This window comes from Cyanistes caeruleus, chromosome 2 (assembly GCF_971803275.1).
Source record: "Cyanistes caeruleus chromosome 2, bCyaCae1.hap1.1, whole genome shotgun sequence".
Lineage (NCBI taxonomy): Eukaryota > Metazoa > Chordata > Aves > Passeriformes > Paridae > Cyanistes > Cyanistes caeruleus.
Window position 1 is genome coordinate 86456931 of NC_141702.1, and position 19642 is coordinate 86476572.

A 19642-nucleotide genomic window follows, 5' to 3' on the forward strand; every position below is an offset into this window, starting at 1 on the left:
TTGAGGGGCTTTCAAGAACTTTGTGAGAGTTTTCTTGAATTTAGTGGAAATTTGTTGAGATTTTGTGAGATGGTTCTGGAATTTGGTGGGATTTTTGTGGGATTTTGAGGATTTGTCTTGAATTTTGTGGGATTTGGAGGAGACTTGAAGAATTTGGAGGGAATTTTCTTGAATTTTTTGGATATTGGTGGAGATTTTGTGAGATGCTGCAGGAATGTGGTTGGGTTTTGAGAAGATTTAGGGATTTTTGTGGGATATTCGTGGAATTTTCAGCAGCTTTCAAGTATTTTGTGAGAGTCTTCTTGAATTTTGTGGAAATTTCCGGAGATTTTGTGAGATGTTGCAGGAATTTTGTGGGATTTTTGTGGAATTTTGAGGAATTCTCTTGAATTTTGTGGGATTTGGAGGAGACTTGAAGAAGTTGGAGGGATTTTTCCTAAATGTTGTGGAAATTGGTGGAGATTTTGTGAGATGTTTCAGGAATTTGTTTGGATTTTGAGAAGATGTAGGGAATTTTGTTGGATTTTTGTGGAATTTTGAGGATTTCTCTTGAATTTTGTGGGATTTGGAGGAGACTTGAAGAATTTTGCGGGAATTTTCTTAGATTTTGTGGAAATGTGTGGAGATTTTGTGAGATGTCTGTAGAATTTTGTAATGTTTTGAGAAGATGTAGGGAATTTTGTGGCATTTTTCTGGAATTTTGAGGGGCTTTCAAGAACTTTGTGAGAGTTTTTTTGAATTTTTTGGAAAATTGATGAGATTTTGTGAGATGGTTCTGGAGTTTGGTGGGATATTGAGGAAATTCAGTGAATTTGGAGGGAATTTTCTTGAATTTTGTGGAAATTGTTGGAGATTTTGTGGGATGTTGCAGGAATGTGGTTGGGTTCTGAGAAGATTTAGGGAATTGTGTGGGGCTTGTACAGGATTTTGTGCGATTTCTTTTGAATTTTGTGGGATTTCTATTGAATTTTATGGGATGTTTGTGGGATGTTTGTGAGATGTTTGTAGGATGTTTGTGGTTTTGGAGGAGACTTTTAGGAATTTTGCGGGATTTTTCTTGAAATGTTTGGAAATTGTTGGAGATTTTGTGAGATGTTGCAGGAATTTGTTTGGGTTTTGAGAAGATGGAAGGAATTTTGTGGGATTTTTGTGGAATTTTGAGGATTTTTCTTGAATTTTGTGGGATTTGGAGGAGACTTGAAGAATTTGGAGGGAATTTTCTTAGATTTTGTGGAAATTTGTTGAGATTTTGTGAGATGGTTCTGGAATTTGGTGGGATATTGAGGAAATTCAGTGAATTTGGAGGGACTTTTCTTGAATTTTGTGGAAATTGTTGGAGTTTTTGTGGGATGTTGCAGGAATTGGGTAGGGTTTTGAGAAGGTTTAGGGAATTTTGTGGCATTTTTCTGCAATTTTGTGAGGCTTTTCCAGAATTTTTGGTGATATTGAGGTGATTTGGTGGGATGTTTCTGGAATTTTGTGGGATTTTTCTGGGATTTGTACGAGACTTGAAGAATTTTGCGGGATTTTTCTTGAATTGTTTGGAAATTGGTGGAGATTTTGTGAGATGTTGCAGGAGTTTGTTTGGGTTTTGAGAAGATGTAGGTTATTTTGTGGCATTTTTCTGGAATTTTGAGGGGCTTTCAAGAACTTTGTGAGAGTTTTCTTGAATTTAGTGGAAATTTGTTGAGATTTTGTGAGATGGTTCTGGAATTTGGTGGGATTTTTGTGGGATTTTGAGGATTTGTCTTGAATTTTGTGGGATTTGGAGGAGACTTGAAGAATTTGGAGGGAATTTTCTTGAATTTTTTGGATATTGGTGGAGATTTTGTGAGATGCTGCAGGAATGTGGTTGGGTTTTGAGAAGATTTAGGGATTTTTGTGGGATATTTGTGGAATTTTCAGCAGCTTTCAAGTATTTTGTGAGAGTCTTCTTGAATTTTGTGGAAATTGTTGGAGATTTTGTGGGATGTTGCAGGAATGTGGTTGGGTTCTGAGAAGATTTAGGGAATTGTGTGGGGCTTGTACAGGATTTTGTGCGATTTCTTTTGAATTTTGTGGGATTTCTCTTGAATTTTGTGGGATGTTTGTGGGATGTTTGTGGGATGTTTGTGGGATGTTTGTGGGATGTTTGTGGTATTTGGAGGAGACTTGAAGAATTTTGCGGGATTTTTCTTGAATTGTTTGGAAATTGGTGGAGATTTTGTGAGATGTTGCAGGAGTTTGTTTGGGTTCTGAGAAGATGGAAGGAATTTTGTGGGATTTTTGTGGAATTTTGAGGATTTCTCTTGAATTTTGTGGGATTTGGAGGAGACTTGAAGAATTTTGTGGAATTTTCTTAGATTTTGTGGAAATTTGTTGAGATTTTGTGAGATGGTTCTGGAATTTGGTGGGATATTGAGGAAATTCAGTGAATTTGGAGGGATTTTTCTTGAATTTTTTGGCTATTGGTGGAGATTTTGTGAGATGTTGCAGGAATTTGTTTGGGTTTTGAGAAGATGGAAGGAATTTTGTTGGATTTTTGTGGAATTTTGAGGCATTCTCTTGAATTTTGTGGGATTTGGAGGAGACTTGAAGAATTTGGAGGGAATTTTCTTAGATTTAGTGGAAATTTGTTGAGATTTTGTGAGATGGTTCTGGAATTTGGTGGGATATTGAGGAAATTCAGTGAATTTTGAGGGATTTTTCTTGAATTTTGTGGAAATTGTTGGAGATTTTGCGAGATGTTGCAGGAATTTGGTAGGGTTTTGAGAAGGTTTAGGGAATTTTGTGGCATTTTTCTGCAATTTTGTGAGGCTTTTCCAGAATTTTTGGTGATATTGAGGTGATTTGGTGGGATGTTTCTTGAATTTTGTGGGATTTTTCTGGTATTTGTACGAGACTTGAAGAATTTTGCGGGATTTTTCTTGAATTGTTTGGAAATTGTTGGAGATTTTGTGAGATGTTGCAGGAGTTTGTTTGGGTTTTGAGAAGATGTAGGGAATTTTGTGGCATTTTTCTGGAATTTTGAGGGGCTTTCAAGAACTTTGTGAGAGTTTTCTTGAATTTAGTGGAAATTTGTTGAGATTTTGTGAGATGGTTCTGGAATTTGGTGGGATTTTTGTGGGATTTTGAGGATTTGTCTTGAATTTTGTGGGATTTGGAGGAGACTTGAAGAATTTGGAGGGAATTTTCTTGAATTTTTTGGATATTGGTGGAGATTTTGTGAGATGCTGCAGGAATGTGGTTGGGTTTTGAGAAGATTTAGGGATTTTTGTGGGATATTCGTGGAATTTTCAGCAGCTTTCAAGTATTTTGTGAGAGTCTTCTTGAATTTTGTGGAAATTTCCAGAGATTTTGTGAGATGTTGCAGGAATTTTGTGGGATTTTTGTGGAATTTTGAGGAATTCTCTTGAATTTTGTGGGATTTGGAGGAGACTTGAAGAAGTTGGAGGGATTTTTCCTAAATGTTGTGGAAATTGGTGGAGATTTTGTGAGATGTTTCAGGAATTTGTTTGGATTTTGAGAAGATGTAGGGAATTTTGTTGGATTTTTGTGGAATTTTGAGGATTTCTCTTGAATTTTGTGGGATTTGGAGGAGACTTGAAGAATTTTGCGGGAATTTTCTTAGATTTTGTGGAAATGTGTGGAGATTTTGTGAGATGTCTGTAGAATTTTGTAATGTTTTGAGAAGATGTAGGGAATTTTGTGGCATTTTTCTGGAATTTTGAGGGGCTTTCAAGAACTTTGTGAGAGTTTTTTTGAATTTTTTGGAAATTTGTTGAGATTTTGTGAGATGGTTCTGGAGTTTGGTTGGATATTGAGGAAATTCAGTGAATTTGGAGGGAATTTTCTTGAATTTTGTGGAAATTGTTGGAGATTTTGTGGGATGTTGCAGGAATGTGGTTGGGTTCTGAGAAGATTTAGGGAATTGTGTGGGGCTTGTACAGAATTTGGTGGGATTTCTCTTGAATTTTGTGGGATTTCTCTTGAATATTATGGGATGTTTGTGGGATGTTTTTGAGATGTTTGTAGGATGTTTGTGGTATTTGGAGGAGACTTTTAGGAATTTTACGGGATTTTTCTTGAATTTTTTGGCTATTGGTGGAGATTTTGTGAGATGTTGCAGGAATTTGGTAGGGTTTTGAGAAGATTTATGGAATTTTGTGGCATTTTTCTGCAATTTTGTGAGGCTTTTCCAGAATGTTTGGTGATATTGAGGTGATTTGGTGGGATGTTTCTGGAATTTTGTGGGATTTTTCTGGGATTTGTACGAGACTTGAAGAATTTTGCGGGATTTTTCTTGAATTGTTTGGAAATTGGTGGAGATTTTGTGAGATGTTGCAGGAGTTTGTTTGGGTTTTGAGAAGATGTAGGGAATTTTGTGGCATTTTTCTGGAATTTTGAGGGGCTTTCAAGAACTTTGTGAGAGTTTTCTTGAATTTAGTGGAAATTTGTTGAGATTTTGTGAGATGGTTCTGGAATTTGGTGGGATTTTTGTGGGATTTTGAGGATTTGTCTTGAATTTTGTGGGATTTGGAGGAGACTTGAAGAATTTGGAGGGAATTTTCTTGAATTTTTTGGATATTGGTGGAGATTTTGTGAGATGCTGCAGGAATGTGGTTGGGTTTTGAGAAGATTTAGGGATTTTTGTGGGATATTTGTGGAATTTTCAGCAGCTTTCAAGTATTTTGTGAGAGTCTTCTTGAATTTTGTGGAAATTGTTGGAGATTTTGTGGGATGTTGCAGGAATGTGGTTGGGTTCTGAGAAGATTTAGGGAATTGTGTGGGGCTTGTACAGGATTTTGTGCGATTTCTTTTGAATTTTTGGGATTTCTCTTGAATTTTGTGGGATGTTTGTGGGATGTTTGTGGGATGTTTGTGGGATGTTTGTGGGATGTTTGTGGGATGTTTGTGGTATTTGGAGGAGACTTGAAGAATTTTGCGGGATTTTTCTTGAATTGTTTGGAAATTGGTGGAGATTTTGTGAGATGTTGCAGGAGTTTGTTTGGGTTCTGAGAAGATGGAAGGAATTTTGTGGGATTTTTGTGGAATTTTGAGGATTTCTCTTGAATTTTGTGGGATTTGGAGGAGACTTGAAGAATTTTGTGGAATTTTCTTAGATTTTGTGGAAATTTGTTGAGATTTTGTGAGATGGTTCTGGAATTTGGTGGGATATTGAGGAAATTCAGTGAATTTGGAGGGATTTTTCTTGAATTTTTTGGCTATTGGTGGAGATTTTGTGAGATGTTGCAGGAATTTGTTTGGGTTTTGAGAAGATGGAAGGAATTTTGTTGGATTTTTGTGGAATTTTGAGGATTTCTCTTGAATTTTGTGGGATTTGGAGGAGACTTGAAGAATTTGGAGGGAATTTTCTTAGATTTAGTGGAAATTTGTTGAGATTTTGTGAGATGGTTCTGGAATTTGGTGGGATATTGAGGAAATTCAGTGAATTTTGAGGGATTTTTCTTGAATTTTGTGGAAATTGTTGGAGATTTTGTGGGATGCTGCAGGAATTGGGTAGGGTTTTGAGAAGGTTTAGGGAATTTTGTGGCATTTTTCTGCAATTTTGTGAGGCTTTTCCAGAATTTTTGGTGATATTGAGGTGATTTGGTGGGATGTTTCTGGAATTTTGTGGGATTTTTCTGGGATTTGTACGAGACTTGAAGAATTTTGCGGGATTTTTCTTGAATTGTTTGGAAATTGGTGGAGATTTTGTGGGATGTTTGTGGGATGTTTGTGGGATGTTTGTGGGATGTTTGTGGGATGTTTGTGGTATTTGGAGGAGACTTGAAGAATTTTGCGGGATTTTTCTTGAATTGTTTGGAAATTGGTGGAGATTTTGTGAGATGTTGCAGGAGTTTGTTTGGGTTCTGAGAAGATGGAAGGAATTCGGTGGGATTTTTGTGGGATTTTGAGGATTTGTCTTGAATTTTGTGGGATTTGGAGGAGACTTGAAGAATTTGGAGGGAATTTTCTTAGATTTAGTGGAAATTTGTTGAGATTTTGTGAGATGGTTCTGGAATTTGGTGGGATATTGAGGAAATTCAGTGGATTTGGAGGGATTTTTCTTGAATTTTTTGGCTATTGTTGGAGATTTTGTGAGATGTTGCAGGAATTTGGTAGGGTTTTGAGAAGATTTATGGAATTTTGTGGCATTTTTCTGCAATTTTGTGAGGCTTTTCCAGAATGTTTGGTGATATTGAGGTGATTTGGTGGGATGTTTCTGGAATTTTGTGGGATTTTTCTGGGATTTGTACGAGACTTGAAGAATTTTGCGGGATTTTTCTTGAATTGTTTGGAAATTGTTGGAGATTTTGTGAGATGTTGCAGGAGTTTGTTTGGGTTTTGAGAAGATGTAGGGAATTTTGTGGCATTTTTCTGGAATTTTGAGGGGCTTTCAAGAACTTTGTGAGAGTTTTCTTGAATTTAGTGGAAATTTGTTGAGATTTTGTGAGATGGTTCTGGAATTTGGTGGGATTTTTGTGGGATTTTGAGGATTTGTCTTGAATTTTGTGGGATTTGGAGGAGACTTGAAGAATTTGGAGGGAATTTTCTTGAATTTTTTGGATATTGGTGGAGATTTTGTGAGATGCTGCAGGAATGTGGTTGGGTTTTGAGAAGATTTAGGGATTTTTGTGGGATATTCGTGGAATTTTCAGCAGCTTTCAAGTATTTTGTGAGAGTCTTCTTGAATTTTGTGGAAATTTCCAGAGATTTTGTGAGATGTTGCAGGAATTTTGTGGGATTTTTGTGGAATTTTGAGGAATTCTCTTGAATTTTGTGGGATTTGGAGGAGACTTGAAGAAGTTGGAGGGATTTTTCCTAAATGTTGTGGAAATTGTTGGAGATTTTGTGGGATGTTGCAGGAATGTGGTTGGGTTCTGAGAAGATTTAGGGAATTGTGTGGGGCTTGTACAGGATTTTGTGCGATTTCTTTTGAATTTTGTGGGATTTCTATTGAATTTTATGGGATGTTTGTGGGATGTTTGTGAGATGTTTGTAGGATGTTTGTGGTTTTGGAGGAGACTTTTAGGAATTTTGCGGGATTTTTCTTGAAATGTTTGGAAATTGTTGGAGATTTTGTGAGATGTTGCAGGAATTTGTTTGGGTTTTGAGAAGATGGAAGGAATTTTGTGGGATTTTTGTGGAATTTTGAGGATTTTTCTTGAATTTTGTGGGATTTGGAGGAGACTTGAAGAATTTGGAGGGAATTTTCTTAGATTTAGTGGAAATTTTTTGAGATTTTGTGAGATGGTTCTGGAATTTGGTGGGATATTGAGGAAATTCAGTGAATTTGGAGGGACTTTTCTTGAATTTTGTGGAAATTGTTGGAGTTTTTGTGGGATGTTGCAGGAATTGGGTAGGGTTTTGAGAAGGTTTAGGGAATTTTGTGGCATTTTTCTGCAATTTTGTGAGGCTTTTCCAGAATTTTTGGTGATATTGAGGTGATTTGGTGGGATGTTTCTGGAATTTTGTGGGATTTTTATGGGATTTGTACGAGACTTGAAGAATTTTGCGGGATTTTTCTTGAATTGTTTGGAAATTGTTGGAGATTTTGTGGGATGTTTGTGGGTTGTTTGTGGGATGTTTGTGGGATGTTTGTGGGATGTTTGTGGTATTTGGAGGAGACTTGAAGAATTTTGCGGGATTTTTCTTGAATTGTTTGGAAATTGGTGGAGATTTTGTGAGATGTTGCAGGAGTTTGTTTAAGTTCTGAGAAGATGGAAGGAATTTTGTGGGATTTTTGTGGAATTTTGAGGATTTCTCTTGAATTTTGTGGGATTTGGAGGAGACTTGAAGAATTTTGCGGAATTTTCTTAGATTTTGTGGAAATTTGTTGAGATTTTGTGAGATGGTTCTGGAATTTGGTGGGATATTGAGGAAATTCAGTGAATTTTGAGGGATTTTTCTTGAATTTTTTGGCTATTGGTGGAGATTTTGTGAGATGTTGCAGGAATTTGGTAGGGTTTTGAGAAGATTTATGGAATTTTGTGGCATTTTTCTGCAATTTTGTGAGGCTTTTCCAGAATTTTTGGTGATATTGAGGTGATTTGGTGGGATGTTTCTGGAATTTTGTGGGATTTTTATGGGATTTGTACGAGACTTGAAGAATTTTGCGGGATTTTTCTTGAATTGTTTGGAAATTGTTGGAGATTTTGTGGGATGTTTGTGGGTTGTTTGTGGGATGTTTGTGGGATGTTTGTGGGATGTTTGTGGTATTTGGAGGAGACTTGAAGAATTTTGCGGGATTTTTCTTGAATTGTTTGGAAATTGGTGGAGATTTTGTGAGATGTTGCAGGAGTTTGTTTAAGTTCTGAGAAGATGGAAGGAATTTTGTGGGATTTTTGTGGAATTTTGAGGATTTCTCTTGAATTTTGTGGGATTTGGAGGAGACTTGAAGAATTTTGCGGAATTTTCTTAGATTTTGTGGAAATTTGTTGAGATTTTGTGAGATGGTTCTGGAATTTGGTGGGATATTGAGGAAATTCAGTGAATTTTGAGGGATTTTTCTTGAATTTTTTGGCTATTGGTGGAGATTTTGCGAGATGTTGCAGGAATTTGGTAGGGTTTTGAGAAGGTTTAGGGAATTTTGTGGCATTTTTCTGCAATTTTGTGAGGCTTTTCCAGAATTTTTGGTGATATTGAGGTGATTTGGTGGGATGTTTCTGGAATTTTGTGGGATTTTTCTGGGATTTGTACGAGACTTGAAGAATTTTGCGGGATTTTTCTTGAATTGTTTGGAAATTGGTGGAGATTTTGTGAGATGTTGCAGGAGTTTGTTTGGGTTTTGAGAAGATGTAGGGAATTTTGTGGCATTTTTCTGGAATTTTGAGGGGCTTTCAAGAACTTTGTGAGAGTTTTCTTGAATTTAGTGGAAATTTGTTGAGATTTTGTGAGATGGTTCTGGAATTTGGTGGGATTTTTGTGGGATTTTGAGGATTTCTCTTGAATTTTGTGGGATTTGGAGGAGACTTGAAGAATTTGGAGGGAATTTTCTTGAATTTTTTGGATATTGGTGGAGATTTTGTGAGATGCTGCAGGAATGTGGTTGGGTTTTGAGAAGATTTAGGGATTTTTGTGGGATATTCGTGGAATTTTCAGCAGCTTTCAAGTATTTTGTGAGAGTCTTCTTGAATTTTGTGGAAATTGTTGGAGATTTTGTGGGATGTTGCAGGAATGTGGTTGGGTTCTGAGAAGATTTAGGGAATTGTGTGGGGCTTGTACAGGATTTTGTGCGATTTCTTTTGAATTTTGTGGGATTTCTCTTGAATTTTGTGGGATGTTTGTGGGATGTTTGTGGGATGTTTGTGGGATGTTTGTGGGATGTTTGTGGTATTTGGAGGAGACTTGAAGAATTTTGCGGGATTTTTCTTGAATTGTTTGGAAATTGGTGGAGATTTTGTGAGATGTTGCAGGAGTTTGTTTGGGTTCTGAGAAGATGGAAGGAATTTTGTGGGATTTTTGTTGAATTTTGAGGATTTCTCTTGAATTTTGTGGGATTTGGAGGAGACTTGAAGAATTTGGAGGGAATTTTCTTAGATTTTGTGGAAATTTGTTGAGATTTTGTTAGATGGTTCTGGAATTTGGTGGGATATTGAGGAAATTCAGTGAATTTGGAGGGATTTTTCTTGAATTTTTTGGCTATTGGTGGAGATTTTGTGAGATGTTGAAGGAATTTGGTAGGGTTTTGAGAAGATTTATGGAATTTTGTGGCATTTTTCTGCAATTTTGTGAGGCTTTTCCAGAATGTTTGGTGATATTGAGGTGATTTGGTGGGATGTTTCTGGAATTTTGTGGGATTTTTCTGGGATTTGGAGGAGACTTGAAGAATTTTGCGGGATTTTTCTTGAATTTTGTGGAAATTGTTGGAGATTTTGTGAGATGTTGCAGGAATGTGGTTGGGTTTTGAGAAGATGTAGGGAAGTTTGTGGCATTTTTCTGGAATTTTGAGGGGCTTTCAAGAACTTTGTGAGAGTTTTCTTGAATTTAGTGGAAATTTGTTGAGATTTTGTGAGATGGTTCTGGAATTTGGTGGGATTTTTGTGGGATTTTGAGGATTTGTCTTGAATTTTGTGGGATTTGGAGGAGACTTGAAGAATTTGGAGGGAATTTTCTTGAATTTTTTGGATATTGGTGGAGATTTTGTGAGATGCTGCAGGAATGTGGTTGGGTTTTGAGAAGATTTAGGGATTTTTGTGGGATATTCGTGGAATTTTCAGCAGCTTTCAAGTATTTTGTGAGAGTCTTCTTGAATTTTGTGGAAATTGTTGGAGATTTTGTGGGATGTTGCAGGAATGTGGTTGGGTTCTGAGTAGATTTAGGGAATTGTGTGGGGCTTGTACAGGATTTTGTGCGATTTCTTTTGAATTTTGTGGGATTTCTCTTGAATTTTGTGGGATGTTTGTGGGATGTTTGTGGGATGTTTGTGGGATGTTTGTGGGATGTTTGTGGTATTTGGAGGAGACTTGAAGAATTTTGCGGGATTTTTCTTGAATTGTTTGGAAATTGGTGGAGATTTTGTGAGATGTTGCAGGAGTTTGTTTGGGTTCTGAGAAGATGGAAGGAATTTTGTGGGATTTTTGTGGAATTTTGAGGATTTGTCTTGAATTTTGTGGGATTTGGAGGAGACTTGAAGAATTTGGAGGGAATTTTCTTAGATTTTGTGGAAATTTGTTGAGATTTTGTGAGATGGTTCTGGAATTTGGTGGGATATTGAGGAAATTCAGTGAATTTTGAGGGATTTTTCTTGAATTTTTTGGCTATTGGTGGAGATTTTGTGAGATGTTGCAGGAATTTGTTTGGGTTTTGAGAAGATGGAAGGAATTTTGTTGGATTTTTGTGGAATTTTGAGGATTTCTCTTGAATTTTGTGGGATTTGGAGGAGACTTGAAGAATTTGGAAGGAATTTTCTTAGATTTAGTGGAAATTTGTTGAGATTTTGTGAGATGGTTCTGGAATTTGGTGGGATATTGAGGAAATTCAGTGAATTTTGAGGGATTTTTCTTGAATTTTTTGGCTATTGGTGGAGATTTTGTGAGATGTTGCAGGAATTTGGTAGGGTTTTGAGAAGATTTATGGAATTTTGTGGCATTTTTCTGCAATTTTGTGAGGCTTTTCCAGAATTTTTGGTGATATTGAGGTGATTTGGTGGGATGTTTCTGGAATTTTGTGGGATTTTTCTGGGATTTGTACGAGACTTGAAGAATTTTGCGGGATTTTTCTTGAATTGTTTGGAAATTGGTGGAGATTTTGTGAGATGTTGCAGGAGTTTGTTTGGGTTTTGAGAAGATGTAGGGAAGTTTGTGGCATTTTTCTGGAATTTTGAGGGGCTTTCAAGAACTTTGTGAGAGTTTTCTTGAATTTAGTGGAAATTTGTTGAGATTTTGTGAGATGGTTCTGGAATTTGGTGGGATTTTTGTGGGATTTTGAGGATTTGTCTTGAATTTTGTGGGATTTGGAGGAGACTTGAAGAATTTGGAGGGAATTTTCTTGAATTTTTTGGATATTGGTGGAGATTTTGTGAGATGCTGCAGGAATGTGGTTGGGTTTTGAGAAGATTTAGGGATTTTTGTGGGATATTCGTGGAATTTTCAGCAGCTTTCAAGTATTTTGTGAGAGTCTTCTTGAATTTTGTGGAAATTTCCGGAGATTTTGTGAGATGTTGCAGGAATTTTGTGGGATTTTTGTGGAATTTTGAGGAATTCTCTTGAATTTTGTGGGATTTGGAGGAGACTTGAAGAAGTTGGAGGGATTTTTCCTAAATGTTGTGGAAATTGGTGGAGATTTTGTGAGATGTTTCAGGAATTTGTTTGGATTTTGAGAAGATGTAGGGAATTTTGTTGGATTTTTGTGGAATTTTGAGGATTTCTCTTGAATTTTGTGGGATTTGGAGGAGACTTGAAGAATTTTGCGGGAATTTTCTTAGATTTTGTGGAAATGTGTGGAGATTTTGTGAGATGTCTGTAGAATTTTGTAATGTTTTGAGAAGATGTAGGGAATTTTGTGGCATTTTTCTGGAATTTTGAGGGGCTTTCAAGAACTTTGTGAGAGTTTTTTTGAATTTTTTGGAAATTTGTTGAGATTTTGTGAGATGGTTCTGGAGTTTGGTTGGATATTGAGGAAATTCAGTGAATTTGGAGGGAATTTTCTTGAATTTTGTGGAAATTGTTGGAGATTTTGTGGGATGTTGCAGGAATGTGGTTGGGTTCTGAGAAGATTTAGGGAATTGTGTGGGGCTTGTACAGAATTTGGTGGGATTTCTCTTGAATTTTGTGGGATTTCTCTTGAATTTTATGGGATGTTTGTGGGATGTTTTTGAGATGTTTGTAGGATGTTTGTGGTATTTGGAGGAGACTTTTAGGAATTTTGCGGGATTTTTCTTGAAATGTTTGGAAATTGTTGGAGATTTTGTGAGATGTTGCAGGAATTTGTTTGGGTTTTGAGAAGATGGAAGGAATTTTGTGGGATTTTTGTGGAATTTTGAGGATTTCTCTTGAATTTTGTGGGATTTGGAGGAGACTTGAAGAATTTGGAGGGAATTTTCTTAGATTTAGTGGAAATTTTTTGAGATTTTGTGAGATGGTTCTGGAATTTGGTGGGATATTGAGGAAATTCAGTGAATTTTGAGGGATTTTTCTTGAATTTTGTGGAAATTGTTGGAGATTTTGTGGGATGTTGCAGGAATTGGGTAGGGTTTTGAGAAGGTTTAGGGAATTTTGTGGCATTTTTCTGCAATTTTGTGAGGCTTTTCCAGAATTTTTGGTGATATTGAGGTGATTTGGTGGGATGTTTCTGGAATTTTGTGGGATTTTTCTGGGATTTGTACGAGACTTGAAGAATTTTGCGGGATTTTTCTTGAATTGTTTGGAAATTGGTGGAGATTTTGTGAGATGTTGCAGGAGTTTGTTTGGGTTTTGAGAAGATGTAGGGAATTTTGTGGCATTTTTCTGGAATTTTGAGGGGCTTTCAAGAACTTTGTGAGAGTTTTCTTGAATTTAGTGGAAATTTGTTGAGATTTTGTGAGATGGTTCTGGAATTTGGTGGGATTTTTGTGGGATTTTGAGGATTTGTCTTGAATTTTGTGGGATTTGGAGGAGACTTGAAGAATTTGGAGGGAATTTTCTTGAATTTTTTGGATATTGGTGGAGATTTTGTGAGATGCTGCAGGAATGTGGTTGGGTTTTGAGAAGATTTAGGGATTTTTGTGGGATATTCGTGGAATTTTCAGCAGCTTTCAAGTATTTTGTGAGAGTCTTCTTGAATTTTGTGGAAATTTCCAGAGATTTTGTGGGATGTTGCAGGAATGTGGTTGGGTTCTGAGAAGATTTAGGGAATTGTGTGGGGCTTGTACAGGATTTTGTGCGATTTCTTTTGAATTTTTGGGATTTCTCTTGAATTTTGTGGGATGTTTGTGGGATGTTTGTGGGATGTTTGTGGGATGTTTGTGGGATGTTTGTGGGATGTTTGTGGTATTTGGAGGAGACTTGAAGAATTTTGCGGGATTTTTCTTGAATTGTTTGGAAATTGGTGGAGATTTTGTGAGATGTTGCAGGAGTTTGTTTGGGTTCTGAGAAGATGGAAGGAATTTTGTGGGATTTTTGTGGAATTTTGAGGATTTCTCTTGAATTTTGTGGGATTTGGAGGAGACTTGAAGAATTTGGAGGGAATTTTCTTAGATTTTGTGGAAATTTGTTGAGATTTTGTGAGATGGTTCTGGAATTTGGTGGGATATTGAGGAAATTCAGTGAATTTGGAGGGATTTTTCTTGAATTTTTTGGCTATTGGTGGAGATTTTGTGAGATGTTGCAGGAATTTGTTTGGGTTTTGAGAAGATGGAAGGAATTTTGTTGGATTTTTGTGGAATTTTGAGGATTTCTCTTGAATTTTGTGGGATTTGGAGGAGACTTGAAGAATTTGGAGGGAATTTTCTTAGATTTAGTGGAAATTTGTTGAGATTTTGTGAGATGGTTCTGGAATTTGGTGGGATATTGAGGAAATTCAGTGAATTTTGAGGGATTTTTCTTGAATTTTGTGGAAATTGTTGGAGATTTTGTGGGATGCTGCAGGAATTGGGTAGGGTTTTGAGAAGGTTTAGGGAATTTTTGGCATTTTTCTGCAATTTTGTGAGGCTTTTCCAGAATTTTTGGTGATATTGAGGTGATTTGGTGGGATGTTTCTGGAATTTTGTGGGATTTTTCTGGGATTTGTACGAGACTTGAAGAATTTTGCGGGATTTTTCTTGAATTGTTTGGAAATTGGTGGAGATTTTGTGGGATGTTTGTGGGATGTTTGTGGGATGTTTGTGGGATGTTTGTGGGATGTTTGTGGTATTTGGAGGAGACTTGAAGAATTTTGCGGGATTTTTCTTGAATTGTTTGGAAATTGGTGGAGATTTTGTGAGATGTTGCAGGAGTTTGTTTGGGTTCTGAGAAGATGGAAGGAATTCGGTGGGATTTTTGTGGGATTTTGAGGATTTGTCTTGAATTTTGTGGGATTTGGAGGAGACTTGAAGAATTTGGAGGGAATTTTCTTAGATTTAGTGGAAATTTGTTGAGATTTTGTGAGATGGTTCTGGAATTTGGTGGGATATTGAGGAAATTCAGTGGATTTGGAGGGATTTTTCTTGAATTTTTTGGCTATTGTTGGAGATTTTGTGAGATGTTGCAGGAATTTGGTAGGGTTTTGAGAAGATTTATGGAATTTTGTGGCATTTTTCTGCAATTTTGTGAGGCTTTTCCAGAATGTTTGGTGATATTGAGGTGATTTGGTGGGATGTTTCTGGAATTTTGTGGGATTTTTCTGGGATTTGTACGAGACTTGAAGAATTTTGCGGGATTTTTCTTGAATTTTGTGGAAATTGTTGGAGATTTTGTGAGATGTTGCAGGAGTTTGTTTGGGTTTTGAGAAGATGTAGGGAATTTTGTGGCATTTTTCTGGAATTTTGAGGGGCTTTCAAGAACTTTGTGAGAGTTTTCTTGAATTTAGTGGAAATTTGTTGAGATTTTGTGAGATGGTTCTGGAATTTGGTGGGATTTTTGTGGGATTTTGAGGATTTGTCTTGAATTTTGTGGGATTTGGAGGAGACTTGAAGAATTTGGAGGGAATTTTCTTGAATTTTTTGGATATTGGTGGAGATTTTGTGAGATGCTGCAGGAATGTGGTTGGGTTTTGAGAAGATTTAGGGATTTTTGTGGGATATTCGTGGAATTTTCAGCAGCTTTCAAGTATTTTGTGAGAGTCTTCTTGAATTTTGTGGAAATTTCCAGAGATTTTGTGAGATGTTGCAGGAATTTTGTGGGATTTTTGTGGAATTTTGAGGAATTCTCTTGAATTTTGTGGGATTTGGAGGAGACTTGAAGAAGTTGGAGGGATTTTTCCTAAATGTTGTGGAAATTGGTGGAGATTTTGTGAGATGTTTCAGGAATTTGTTTGGATTTTGAGAAGATGTAGGGAATTTTGTTGGATTTTTGTGGAATTTTGAGGATTTCTCTTGAATTTTGTGGGATTTGGAGGAGACTTGAAGAATTTTGCGGGAATTTTCTTAGATTTTGTGGAAATGTGTGGAGATTTTGTGAGATGTCTGTAGAATTTTGTAATGTTTTGAGAAGATGTAGGGAATTTTGTGGCATTTTTCTGGAATTTTGAGGGGCTTTCAAGAACTTTGTGAGAGTTTTTTTGAATTTTTTGGAAAATTGATGAGATTTTGTGAGATGGTTCTGGAGTTTGGTGGGATATTGAGGAAATTCAGTGAATTTGGAGGGAATTTTCTTGAATTTTGTGGAAATTGTTGGAGATTTTGTGGGATGTTGCAGGAATGTGGTTGGGTTCTGAGAAGATTTAGGGAATTGTGTGGGGCTTGTACAGGATTTTGTGCGATTTCTTTTGAATTTTGTGGGATTTCTATTGAATTTTATGGGATGTTTGTGGGATGTTTGTGAGATGTTTGTAGGATGTTTGTGGTTTTGGAGGAGACTTTTAGGAATTTTGCGGGATTTTTCTTGAAATGTTTGGAAATTGTTGGAGATTTTGTGAGATGTTGCAGGAATTTGTTTGGGTTTTGAGAAGATGGAAGGAATTTTGTGGGATTTTTGTGGAATTTTGAGGATTTTTCTTGAATTTTGTGGGATTTGGAGGAGACTTGAAGAATTTGGAGGGAATTTTCTTAGATTTAGTGGAAATTTTTTGAGATTTTGTGAGATGGTTCTGGAATTTGGTGGGATATTGAGGAAATTCAGTGAATTTTGAGGGACTTTTCTTGAATTTTGTGGAAATTGTTGGAGTTTTTGTGGGATGTTGCAGGAATTGGGTAGGGTTTTGAGAAGGTTTAGGGAATTTTGTGGCATTTTTCTGCAATTTTGTGAGGCTTTTCCAGAATTTTTGGTGATATTGAGGTGATTTGGTGGGATGTTTCTGGAATTTTGTGGGATTTTTCTGGGATTTGTACGAGACTTGAAGAATTTTGCGGGATTTTTCTTGAATTGTTTGGAAATTGGTGGAGATTTTGTGAGATGTTGCAGGAGTTTGTTTGGGTTTTGAGAAGATGTAGGGAATTTTGTGGCATTTTTCTGGAATTTTGAGGGGCTTTCAAGAACTTTGTGAGAGTTTTCTTGAATTTAGTGGAAATTTGTTGAGATTTTGTGAGATGGTTCTGGAATTTGGTGGGATTTTTGTGGGATTTTGAGGATTTGTCTTGAATTTTGTGGGATTTGGAGGAGACTTGAAGAATTTGGAGGGAATTTTCTTGAATTTTTTGGATATTGGTGGAGATTTTGTGAGATGCTGCAGGAATGTGGTTGGGTTTTGAGAAGATTTAGGGATTTTTGTGGGATATTCGTGGAATTTTCAGCAGCTTTCAAGTATTTTGTGAGAGTCTTCTTGAATTTTGTGGAAATTTCCAGAGATTTTGTGGGATGTTGCAGGAATGTGGTTGGGTTCTGAGAAGATTTAGGGAATTGTGTGGGGCTTGTACAGGATTTTGTGCGATTTCTTTTGAATTTTTGGGATTTCTCTTGAATTTTGTGGGATGTTTGTGGGATGTTTGTGGGATGTTTGTGGGATGTTTGTGGGATGTTTGTGGGATGTTTGTGGTATTTGGAGGAGACTTGAAGAATTTTGCGGGATTTTTCTTGAATTGTTTGGAAATTGGTGGAGATTTTGTGAGATGTTGCAGGAGTTTGTTTGGGTTCTGAGAAGATGGAAGGAATTTTGTGGGATTTTTGTGGAATTTTGAGGATTTCTCTTGAATTTTGTGGGATTTGGAGGAGACTTGAAGAATTTTGCGGAATTTTCTTAGATTTTGTGGAAATTTGTTGAGATTTTGTGAGATGGTTCTGGAATTTGGTGGGATATTGAGGAAATTCAGTGAATTTTGAGGGATTTTTCTTGAATTTTTTGGCTATTGGTGGAGATTTTGTGAGATGTTGCAGGAATTTGGTAGGGTTTTGAGAAGATTTATGGAATTTTGTGGCATTTTTCTGCAATTTTGTGAGGCTTTTCCAGAATTTTTGGTGATATTGAGGTGATTTGGTGGGATGTTTCTGGAATTTTGTGGGATTTTTATGGGATTTGTACGAGACTTGAAGAATTTTGCGGGATTTTTCTTGAATTGTTTGGAAATTGTTGGAGATTTTGTGGGATGTTTGTGGGTTGTTTGTGGGATGTTTGTGGGATGTTTGTGGGATGTTTGTGGTATTTGGAGGAGACTTGAAGAATTTTGCGGGATTTTTCTTGAATTGTTTGGAAATTGGTGGAGATTTTGTGAGATGTTGCAGGAGTTTGTTTAAGTTCTGAGAAGATGGAAGGAATTTTGTGGGATTTTTGTTGAATTTTGAGGATTTCTCTTGAATTTTGTGGGATTTGGAGGAGACTTGAAGAATTTTGCGGAATTTTCTTAGATTTTGTGGAAATTTGTTGAGATTTTGTGAGATGGTTCTGGAATTTGGTGGGATATTGAGGAAATTCAGTGAATTTTGAGGGATTTTTCTTGAATTTTTTGGCTATTGGTGGAGATTTTGCGAGATGTTGCAGGAATTTGGTAGGGTTTTGAGAAGATTTATGGAATTTTGTGGCATTTTTCTGCAATTTTGTGAGGCTTTTCCAGAATTTTTGGTGATATTGAGGTGATTTGGTGGGATGTTTCTGGAATTTTGTGGGATTTTTCTGGGATTTGTAGGAGACTTGAAGAATTTTGCGGGATTTTTCTTGAATTGTTTGGAAATTGGTGGAGATTTTGTGAGATGTTGCAGGAGTTTGTTTGGGTTTTGAGAAGATGTAGGGAATTTTGTGGCATTTTTCTGGAATTTTGAGGGGCTTTCAAGAACTTTGTGAGAGTTTTCTTGAATTTAGTGGAAATTTGTTGAGATTTTGTGAGATGGTTCTGGAATTTGGTGGGATTTTTGTGGGATTTTGAGGATTTGTCTTGAATTTTGTGGGATTTGGAGGAGACTTGAAGAATTTGGAGGGAATTTTCTTGAATTTTTTGGATATTGGTGGAGATTTTGTGAGATGCTGCAGGAATGTGGTTGGGTTTTGAGAAGATTTAGGGATTTTTGTGGGATATTTGTGGAATTTTCAGCAGCTTTCAAGTATTTTGTGAGAGTCTTCTTGAATTTTGTGGAAATTGTTGGAGATTTTGTGGGATGTTGCAGGAATGTGGTTGGGTTCTGAGAAGATTTAGGGAATTGTGTGGGGCTTGTACAGGATTTTGTGCGATTTCTTTTGAATTTTGTGGGATTTCTCTTGAATTTTGTGGGATGTTTGTGGGATGTTTGTGGGATGTTTGTGGGATGTTTGTGGGATGTTTGTGGTATTTGGAGGAGACTTGAAGAATTTTGCGGGATTTTTCTTGAATTGTTTGGAAATTGGTGGAGATTTTGTGAGATGTTGCAGGAGTTTGTTTGGGTTCTGAGAAGATGGAAGGAATTTTGTGGGATTTTTGTTGAATTTTGAGGATTTCTCTTGAATTTTGTGGGATTTGGAGGAGACTTGAAGAATTTGGAGGGAATTTTCTTAGATTTTGTGGAAATTTGTTGAGATTTTGTTAGATGGTTCTGGAATTTGGTGGGATATTGAGGAAATTCAGTGAATTTGGAGGGATTTTTCTTGAATTTTTTGGCTATTGGTGGAGATTTTGTGAGATGTTGAAGGAATTTGGTAGGGTTTTGAGAAGATTTATGGAATTTTGTGGCATTTTTCTGCAATTTTGTGAGGCTTTTCCAGAATGTTTGGTGATATTGAGGTGATTTGGTGGGATGTTTCTGGAATTTTGTGGGATTTTTCTGGGATTTGGAGGAGACTTGAAGAATTTTGCGGGATTTTTCTTGAATTTTGTGGAAATTGTTGGAGATTTTGTGAGATGTTGCAGGAATGTGGTTGGGTTTTGAGAAGATGTAGGGAAGTTTGTGGCATTTTTCTGGAATTTTGAGGGGCTTTCAAGAACTTTGTGAGAGTTTTCTTGAATTTAGTGGAAATTTGTTGAGATTTTGTGAGATGGTTCTGGAATTTGGTGGGATTTTTGTGGGATTTTGAGGATTTGTCTTGAATTTTGTGGGATTTGGAGGAGACTTGAAGAATTTGGAGGGAATTTTCTTGAATTTTTTGGATATTGGTGGAGATTTTGTGAGATGCTGCAGGAATGTGGTTGGGTTTTGAGAAGATTTAG